The following is a 10977-nucleotide window of genomic DNA, read 5'->3' on the forward strand; positions in this document are numbered from 1 at the left end:
CCAAATCATTTATGTAAATGACAAAATGTAGGGGGCCCAGCACCGATCCTTGTGGCACTCCACTGGTCACAGGCCTCCAGTCTGAAAAACAACCCTCCACCACCACCCTCTGTCTTCTACCTTTGAGCCAGTTCCGTGTCCAAATGGCTAGTTCTCCCTGTATTCTGTGAGATCTAACCTTGCCAACCAGTCTCCCAAGGGGAACCTTGTCGAATGCCTTACTGAAGTCCATATAGATCACATCTACCGCTCTGCCCTCATCAATCCTCTTTATTACTTCTTCAAAGAACTCAATCAAGATTGTGAGACATGATTTCCCACGCACAAAGCCATGTTGACTATCCCTAATCCGTCCTTGCCTTTCCAAATACATGTACATCCTGTCCCTCAGGATTCCCTCCAACAACTTGCCCACCACCGACATCAGGCTCACTGGTCTATAGATCTCTGGCTTGTCCTTACCATCCTTCTTAAACAGTGGCACCATGTTAGCCAACCTTCAGTGTTCCGGCACCTCTCCTGTAACTATCGATAATACAAATATCTCAGCAAGATGCCCAGCAATTACTTCCGTCGCTTCCCACAGAGTACTAGGGTACACCTGATCAGATCCTGGGGATTTATCCACCTTTATGCATTTCAAGACATCGAGCACCACTTCTTCTGTAATATGGACATTTTTCAAGGTGTCACCATCTATTTCCCTTCATTCCAAATCTTCCATATCCTTCTCCACAGTAAATACAGATACTACATCAGTATTTTGTATCTCCCCCATCTCCTGTGGCTCCACACAAAGGCCACCTTGCTGATCTTTGAGGGGTCCTATTCTCTCCTCTCTCCCTAGTTACCCTTTTGTCCTTAATGTATTTGTAAAAATCCTTTGGATTCTCCTTAACCTTCTTTGCCAAAGCTATCTCATGTCCCCTTTTTGCCCTCCTGATTTCCCTCTTAAGCACACTCCTACTGCCTTTATATTCTGCTAAGGATTCACTTGATCTAACCTGTCTATTCCGGATATATGCTTCCTTCTTTTCCTTAAGCAAACCCTCAATTTCTTTAGTCATCCAGTATTCCCTATACCTACCAGCCTTCCCTTTCACAGGAATATACTTTCTCTGGATTCTTGTTATCTCATTTCTGAAGGCTTCCCATTTTCCAGCCGTCCCTTTACCTGCGAACATCTGCCCCCAATCAGCATTTGAAGGTTTTTGCCTAATGCCCGTCAAAATTGGCCTTTCTCCAATTTCAAACTTCAACTTTTAGATCTGGCCTATCCTTTCCCATCACTATTTTAAAACTAATAGAATTATGGAATGCTCTCTTATCTTCTGGAAGACTCTGTCACAATCACTGCCTTATCAGCGACGATTTCTTGAAGTGGATTGGAGGTTTTAAGAAACAAAAAGACCTAGCTCCTGATCTCTGGCTGCCCACAGGCTGCACAGTGCACTGCAATTCTCTCCACTGTATCACACTGCAGTGGCAGACAGCCAATGGAGGAAGGATATTAATGATTCCTCTTGACCTCTTCTACTCTTTGTACAGTACAGCTCTCAGCTGGAACCTGAACATGCAATAATGTGGAGTTTCTGCTTGATTATGCGGTATTTTTCAGAGCACATTTGACCAAAAGCAGTGTCAGGCAGTAGTGACCCCAAGAACAGATTTTGAACAAACGTAGACTGTTTAACTCTGGAAATGATCGTAGTCACGTCCAATCCCCACAAAAACCAGTTCCCACGGATGTATGCTTTCCATTCCATTCTGGGTTTGACATTCTGCTGAGAGCGACATGTGGATTCAAGTAATAACCATGAAGGAGGTAAATGGCTCAGGAAGGAGGCCCACACTACATGAATATCATTAACTGTTTCTCGGACAGTAAACAGGGCTTCCAAAAAATCTTTGCCCCGCTCTGTTCCCCACTGAAAGCCTGAGAGTTTCCGCCAGCCCTGATTGAGAACCGGAGGGGATGGTCACTGCGAGGGAGCAGCCACCTGTTAGAGAGGGGGGTAACCGCCTGCTTGGCGTGGGGTTGGGGGGGATTCCTGCCTGTTAGTTGGGGGGGGGTGGGGCAAACCCACCTGCTTTGGGATGGGAGGGGTACCCACTTGACTGAGGGGGTGACCCACCTGTTTGGGGGAGGGGGGGGGGGGGAAGACCCACCTAGTAAAGGTGGGGCAAAGCTACAAGGATTTACCTGGTGCTCCAGGATGACGATTGGTGAGTCAGAGCTCACACGTCCACAATTTCAGCTCATGGTCCCACTTAGGGTCCCGCCCTCACTTTGGAAAGCCCAGTTTTAGGAGCTAAAGACTTACAGAGACTGAACATAAATGTTAACAGTTTGTATTAATGTTGCAAATGATACCCATCACAGTAAGCATAACAGAGCAGGGCTTGGAGACAGTCTTCTTCAATCAGACTACTTAGGGTCCCGCCCTCACTTTGGAGTTTTAGGAGCTAAAGACTTACAGAGACTGAACATAAATGCGAACAGTTTGTATTAATGTTGCAAATGATACCCATCACAGTAAGCATAACAGAGCAGGGCTTGGAGACAGTCTTCTTCAATCAGAGATAAATCCTTTATGACCAGACAGGACATGTGCTTAGTAGTTGATAGAGTAATGGTACCATTTCTCAGCTATTTCCCTGCCCCACCTCTCCCAAATCACTACCCCCATAAATGATGTACACAGCCTCCACCACCTCCCCTGTCGGCCTCTGTTCTTCACAGGGATAGTCCTCAGGAGAGTTTCACCAACCTCCTCCTCGAAATATATGCACAGCTTTTTAGCTTCAGGTCTCTGAATCAAAAGGAACAGTAGACCGAAGAGGATGTGATAAACTGTCCGTCTCTTGCGCTCAAAGGGATCAATGCCATGGTATTCCCACGGTCATGTTGGGAAGACAGAGCAGCATTGGTTCTCTGAGTGGTACAGCCAGGGACCATATCCTCAAGACAATGTGAGATACTGTCCGACCGTATCGCATCACTGCAGCCTGGCCTGAAACCTGAAAATTCCAAGGGGCCTCTGGTATATCTGCTGGAGGCCACCAAGAGATCATCAGTAATGTCAATGTGATGATGTTGTTGGAGAAGCAGTGCCACAGGATAGAGATATCATGAGCAGACTCAGACTAGCTATCAACACAGTATGGGTGTAATGGTGGGGGGGTACCCAAGTTCAGACAGATGAACAAAGGGGTCTTACCATACATGCTGTGCCACGGGTTAGCAAGATCATAAAAGTTATTAACACAAGCCCCATGTTTTAATTTTGGAGGGACAGAATTTAGGGTAAAAACCCACTAAATTAAACAAAACCTATTATAACCTTGGTTAGACCATTATACTATATGTAGTACCTCACCATATTATTCAAAAAAGGGTATGAAGGAAATGAAAAGGATACATTTATAATAAGTGGGTGGATTTCTAGGCCAGGTTCCTAGAGTGACAGAGTGGGCGGCACGGTGGCACAGTGGTTAGCACTGCTGCCTCACAGCACCAGAGACCCGGGTTCAATTCCCGCCTCAGGCGACTGACTGTGTGGAGTTTGCACGTTTTCCTCGTGTCTGCGTGGGTTTCCTCCGGGCGCTCCTGTTTCCTCCCACCATCCAAAGATGTGCAGGGTCAGGTGAATTGGCCATACTAAATTGCCTGTAGTGTTAGGTTAGGGGTAAATGTTGGGGTATGGGTGGGTTTCGCTTTGGCGGGTCGGTGTGGACTTGTTGGGCCGAAGGGCCTGTTTCCACACTGTAATGTAATCTAAATCTAAATCTAAATCTAAAAATCTCATCTGATGGCGCAGTGGCTAGCACTGCTGCCTCACAGTGCCAGACACCCAGGTTCGATTCCAGCCTTGGGTGAACGTCTGTGTGGAGTTTGCATGTTCTCCCTGTGTCTGCGTGGGTTTCCTGAGTGCTCTAGTTTCCTCCCACAGTCCAAATTTGCAGATGGGGTGGGGGTCTGGGTGAGATGCAATTCTAAAGGGTCAGCGCAGACTCAGTGGGCTGATGGCCCTTTCCCACTGTCGGGATTTGATGTCCATTGGCAAATTTTAAGCAGTTAAAGGTTGTACAACTCCCCAACATCTTGGGCTAAACTTCCATCTGCTTCCCCTGGAGAGTTCATGGACATCCACAATAGAAGGTCAGCAGTCTGGAACTATTCCCTTCACCTGTGATGGTAGCAAACTGCATGAGCATCAAATGTAATCAGCATCTCTGGATTCTGGGTGGTATCGTTGCAATTGCCATGGTACTCAGCCATGTTGGCAGGTGTCTGAGGTCAGTTTTAACCATCAATGGAAGGCCTGAGATGTACAGTCAAAATTTCTTCAATGCCCACTTTCCCCATCACTGTTTGGATTAGCGGGAACCTCTGGATCTCAATGGAGACACATCGCCGTATTCCATCACAATGGCTTTGGAATTACTATTGCCCAAAGTCCTGTGGATGACGGCTCTGCTATCATTGGAAGTTTGGGATCATGACATGCTTAGATCTCTAACAATATCAGCATTTGGCCAACTTCTTAAAAATCCATTTACTGGATAAGGGTATCATTGACTCGCTGTTGCTCATCTAAGAAAGTGGTTAAGAATCAACCACATTGCTGTGGGTCTGGAGTCACTAGTAGTCCAGACTAGGTAAGGATGGCTGTTTCCTTCCCTAAAAGGACATTAGTAAACCAGATGGGTTTTTCCTACCAACGAGACTTTGACCGAATTCAAATTACACATTCTACCATGTTGATATTTGGAAACATATCCCCAGAACATTACCATGGTCTCTGGAATAATATTCTGGCGATAGTACCACTCACTGGCTTGTTTACTGCTGATGCTCAGTTTCTGATGCCTGATCTTATTTCAAACATTTCCTGATTGCTTCCTACATATTTACTTGGGCTAAGTGGAGTAAGAATCTTCCCACCTGGTTCAACATATCCAGAAATTGCTGGGAGCTGTGTAAGATTTCTAGGTAGTGGAAATTTCCCGATGGCTTTTGTCTTGCGAGAGTCTGCTGTGATCCCTGGTGCCTAGAAAACACGAGACAAACTGTTCATCATTAGCTTTGAAAATCCACGTTGTTAAGCCTCTTGTTGCATTTCCAAGAGTCCCATGTCCTTTTGGTATGTTGTTCTTCAGTGGAACCAAGGAATTGGGCAACATTGTCTGTGTGACAAGTGACACCTTCCTTACGTTCTGGGAGATTGGGCACAGTCTTGGTGGAAATTCTCCAGTGCAGACAGGATTCCAAAATGCAGACTATTTTAACAATATCCAAAGGGGTTTAATGAAGGGTGGTTCAAAGTTTGGACTTATCTAGCAGGTGTTGTTAGAATCGGTTTCTTGCATCCAACTTGGTGAAGATTGTGCTGTCCAAGGGTCTAGATATCATTGGCTGTGTTTCTCATTGTATTGCCTTGTTCAAATGTATTAAGCTGATGTAAATTTCCATTGGTCTATTCATGTTGAGAATGGCACTGCAGCAGAATGCTACAAGGGTGACTCTGAGGGAGAAAGAGAGACCTTGCAAAGTGTGAACCAGCAGCAAGCTTTGGCATCAGTCTTCAGTGTGATCCAGTGTACAGTGTTCAGTTTTCCTGTGCTTCTGAAGAGCTTTGATTTAAATTGATTTGCTGGTTTCAGTTTGTAGCCATCTTTCACTCAAGGCTTCAATGTCCTCCTTATGAAAAGGCTTCCCTGCTTAGCGGTGACTATAACGGTTGCAGCTAGCAGTGTCGAGATCTCTGTGTCTTAACATTTCTGACTTGGAGGTGGATTTTTCCCCAGGCCTTGATATTTGACAGGAAGGCTGCAGGCTAATTCTTTGCAGTAATTTATGTCCATCTGATAGAAGTGAGTACAGCTCCTGACTCGAATTTAGAGTCAGCACAGCATCTGCTGAGCTTGATGTTAACAGTCCAATATTGATTTTCATTCTCTGACTTTCTCGAGAGAAGCAATTTCTTGTGTCATGGTTCCTTCAAAAAGCTTTTGTCTTGTGCTTCTTAAGTAGAACCATAGGAACTGGAGTAGGTCATTCAGCCCCTTGAGCCTGTCCCACTATTCAATGAGATCATGGCTGCTCTGCAGTCTAACTCTATATAACTGCCTTTGGACCATATCCTTGAATAGCTGATTTTTAAAGATTACATTAGATTAGAATCTCTAGTGTGTGGAAACAGGCCCCTCGGTCCAACAAGTCCACACCGACCCTCCGAAGAGTAACCCACCCAGACCCATTTCCCTCTGACTAATGCACCTAACACTATGGGGCAATTTAGCGTGGGCAATTCACCTGACCTTTGGACTGTGGGAGGAAACCGGAGCACCTGGAGGAAACCCACGCAAACATGGGGAGGATGTGCGAACTCCAACAGATAATTGCCCGAGGATGGAATCGAACCCGAGTCCCTAGTGCTGTGAGGCAGCAGTTCTAACCACTGCACCACTAGGCTGTCGATGTTTTGCTCCACAAAACATTACTGCACATTTAATAATTAATAATTGATCCTCAATCCACTGCCGTCTGTAACCCACCCAGACCCATTTCCCTCTGACTAATGCACCTAACACTATGGGCAATTTAGCATGGGCAATTCACCTGACCTTTGGACTGTGGGAGGAAACCGGAGCACCCGGAGGAAACCCACGCAGACACAGGGAGGATGTGCAAACTCCAACAGATAATTGCCCGAGGATGGAATCGAACCCGAGTCCCTGGTGCGGTGAGGCAGCAGTTCTAACCACTGCACCACCATGCTGTCGATGTTTTGCTCCACAAAACATTACTGCACATTTAATAATTAATAATTGATCCTCAATCCACTGCCGTTTGTGGAAAAGAGTTCCAAACATCTACCACTGTGTGTGTAGAAATGCTTCCTAATCTCTCTCCTGGACAGTCTCATCCTAAATTTTAGAACTAGAAATGGACTTCCCAATCTGTGGAAATAGTTTATCTTTATCTATCCTGTCTTTTCCTGTTAACATCCTTCAAATCACCTCCTAAGTTTCTAAATTCCACTGAAAACGGTTTGTATAATCACTCCTTATAACTTAACCCTTGAAGCCCAGGCATTATTCTTACATTGCCAAGGCCAATATACCTGTCCTAAGGTGTGACACACAGGTCTGCTCACAGTACTCAGAGTGTGGTCTCACAAGGGTTTTGAATAACTGCAGTACAACTTCAACACCCTTGTACTCTAGATAGGAGGGCCTGTATTCGTTTTAGCTTCCTTGAGTACTTACTGCCCTTATTCATGGCATTTTAAAGATCTACGCACCCAAACTGTCAAGTCTCTGTGGACGGGCATTGTATTTATCTGCATACCTTTTAGACAGTGCATGGATTTATATTTTTTCCATTCCAAAATGGATAACCTCACACTTCCTTACTGTGGTGAAAGGGTTAAAATTGTGTCCCAATACATGTGTGAATCTAACCGAAAATGGAAGGTGTCGCTTAGTCCCGTGTGAATCTTTTTTCCATTCCAAAATGGATAACCTCACACTTCCTTACACTGAACTTCATCTGCCACAATTTTACCCATTCACTTGGTCTGTCAATATCCCTTTGTAATTTTTACACCATCATCTACACAGTCTGCAATGCTGTCTCACTTGGCATCACCAGCAAATTTGGATTTATGATTTTTAATGCTATTATTCAAATAGTTAATAAATAATGCTAAAAACCAGACTAATACATTTAAGAGACATTTGGTTGGGTTTATGAATAGGAAAGGTTTGGAGGGTTATGGGCCGGGTGCTGGCAGGTGGGATTAGATTGGGTTGGGATATCTGGTCGGCATGGACGGGTTGGACCGAAGGGTCTGTTTCCATGCTGTACATCTCTATGACTCTAATGTGAGCAATTGAGGTCACTAAAGGCAGTCATTTTAAAATAATAAGATTGCTTCAATCCTATATTTCCAGATGCTATTCTAAAATGACAGCTGTTATCACTGACATGGCTGGGCCTTCTCACCTTTGACCTCTTTGCACCATCACAGGGACCTTATAAAATGGAAGGTGGCACCTTTCCAAAGCACATCCACTGTCGCTGCTGCTTTTCAGGCAAATGACCAGCCTCACCTGCCTTTGCTCAGCCAGTCAGAGGTCAGCTACATTCCAGAAAGTTCTTGGGTGGGGTAAGACAGAAATGATTGCTTACCTGAGTTGCAGTCTATGTCTCCCAGGGTGCTGTCTCTGATAGTCACTGGGCTGTCCTAGCAATTTGCCCCCTTGAAGACTGATTGCTTTGTTGGCCTCAACTCCCTTCGTCTGTAGCTCTGGGCATTCCTGGGTTACTCTTCCAGGTTTTTCTTGATGCTTCCCACTGTATTACTGGGTCTGGTCACTGTTTGCCATCGTGACAGAATATTGGGAGGATTTTCTAGGAGCTCCAGACACACAAGGGCTGAACACTGGGCTAATGCACAGTCTTAACATGTATTGGCTACACTGCCTTCTCCCAACAACTCTCAGTCCCATGTCATATGCCAGCATCATAGCTGCCAAGAATGTGCATCAGGAGCTATGGTGACAATATTGATACAATTAGTCCTTCGCTCCACACAATCTGCCGCTTTCCAAATTCCACAGTAAAGTGTGTATTATCTTTTTCAAGTTGGCCGCATGGGCAACTCAGAGTGAGGACTGCAGATGCTCGAGAGTCAGAGTTGAAAAGTGTGGTACTGGATAAGCACAGCAGGTCAGGCAACCTCCAAGCAGCTTTCTCTTTTGTTAACTCAGTCTCCTTTTATCTCATCCTTTGTAAATTAACCTTACTGAGACAAACCAAGGGGCAGCTGTATAAAGGAGGGGATGGTGCCAGTAAACCCCCCCCTCCCCCCCCTCACATGGGAGCTTACTAATTTCAGGTATCCTGTCTGGGACTGTAATAACTCGCTCAGGGTCCAGTCAGAACAGTCCTTCATGTCGACAGTACACTGCAAAGCAATTCACTCGCAATGATTTGGAGATGCCTCACCTGATGAAGGGGCAGCGCTCCGAAAGCTAGTGCTTCCAAATAAACCTGCTGGACTATAACCTGGTGTTGTCTGATTTTTAACTCGATAAAGTAATTCGATATCACGCAAGTCAGACAAATGACGAGCACATTCTGCTCTCCTAATCACACCTTGGGACCTCTGATATTCAACTAAACAGAAGGGCCATGCATAATACGTCTGCCACTGGCATCATCTAGCTCGTACTGCACTTAGGTTAGACTCTCAAATCCTGGCAGGAGGCTTAAAAGGCAACCATCTGAACCATCAGACAGAGCACTGTTCAAGTCAGGCTGACGTTAGTGGCTTTTTAAGTTTGCGCAGTAACACTGGTCAACATTAAGAGGAAAGGTTAAAAATCTCTTGCTTTAAAAGCATTGATATCAAATGCATAATTTCCCACTTTGTCCACACACTGAGCATCAAGTACAACCAGATCAGCCACGGGTTAGCTCTCTGATAATGGTACAACAAAGGCAGCCATTATCTGAGCACTTAGCCCCAGCACTGCAGAGTGCCCTCTGCCAAAGCAATCTGACATTCTGGACTCTCATATTAAGTCAGGCTGGAAATTTGCATTGAACTCTTTCAGATGCAAGTGCGGCCCACTGAAACCGGATCAACATGGAGTCAAACATATTTCATTTCAAATCTTTACAATCAACAGGGAAAGGAGCTACAACTCAAATGTAAAATACAACATTAATTGACATACCAGTTGCTAGGATTAATACCTGAACCAAAAGACCACACATTCCACAGCGCAGCCCTCGGCTGGTACTGCACACATTCCACAACGCAGCACTCGGCTGGTACTGCACACATTCCACAGCGCAGCCCTCGGCTGGTACTGCACACATTCCACAACGCAGCACTCGGCTGGTACTGCACACATTCCACAACGCAGCACTCGGCTAGTACTGCACACATTCCACAACGCAGCACTCGGCTAGTACTGCACACATTCCACAACACAGCCCTCAGCTAGTATGCACACATTCCACAACGCAGCCCTCAGCTAGTACTGCACACATTCCACAACGCAGCCATCAGCTAGTCTGCACACATTCCACAACACAGCCCTCAGCTAGCACGGCACTCATTCCTCAACGCAGCACTCGGCTAGTACTGTACCTTGGTTACACTCTCAAATCTTGGTGTGAGGTTGAACTAGCAACTCTCTGAACCACAGAAGACAGCACTGTTGACGTCAGGCTGATGTTACTGGGTTTTTAAGTTGGCTTGGTAATATATTTTTCAAAATTCATTCAAAGGATGTAGATGTCACTAGCAAGGCCAGTATTTATTGCCCATCCCTAATTGGCCAGAGGGTAAGTGAGAGTTAACCACTTAACTGCACATCTAAAGTCATATGTAGGCCTGATTAGGTAAGAATGACAGATTTTCTCTCCTGAAGGGCTTTTCTGACAATCAACAATGGCTTCATGATCATCAGTAGTTTCTTAATCTCACATTTTCTGTTGAATTCAAATTCCACCATCTGCCTTGGCAGAATTCGAACCCAAGTCCTCAGAACCTTAATTGAGTTTTTGGATTAACAGTGTAGTGAGAATACCACTAGGCCATTGTCTCCTCATTATTGGTCAATATTAGATGTTAACACAAATACCAGCATTTGCAGCCCAATTGGATTTAGGGTGGGGTCCTGCATATTGGTCACATGTCACTAAAGTACTGCTTTTTAAAATCAGATTATGCCAGAATCCATCAGAAAAGAAAAGTTATTATGAGTACACAATGATACTGTGAACATCACTGAAACCAATTTGTCAGGACTTGCAGAATTGATATCTCAGCATCCAGGAAATGTATCTCTCCAGCTTGTTGTGATTACCATTAAGTTGTAAGCATCAAATAAAATAGTGAAAGGAGAAGTACACAATGGTTCCCCTACTCTACCCTACGTTTAATGACAATT

At 45.0% G+C, this 10977-nt stretch overlaps 1 protein-coding gene across 1 annotated transcript in view; it reads right to left on the minus strand.

Moving 5' to 3' along the window:
- The window catches only part of LOC122564226 (inactive peptidyl-prolyl cis-trans isomerase FKBP6-like), a 31204-nt gene extending 20753 nt beyond the window's left edge, over positions 1-10451 (minus strand). The window contains exon 1 of the mRNA XM_043718923.1: positions 10173-10451. The gene's annotated coding sequence lies outside the window, so the exon portion shown is untranslated. The remainder of the gene's footprint in view (positions 1-10172) is intronic.
- Between the last annotated feature and the right edge of the window lie 526 nt (positions 10452-10977).

The sequence above is a fragment of the Chiloscyllium plagiosum genome, chromosome 28 (assembly GCF_004010195.1).
Source record: "Chiloscyllium plagiosum isolate BGI_BamShark_2017 chromosome 28, ASM401019v2, whole genome shotgun sequence".
NCBI lineage: Eukaryota > Metazoa > Chordata > Chondrichthyes > Orectolobiformes > Hemiscylliidae > Chiloscyllium > Chiloscyllium plagiosum.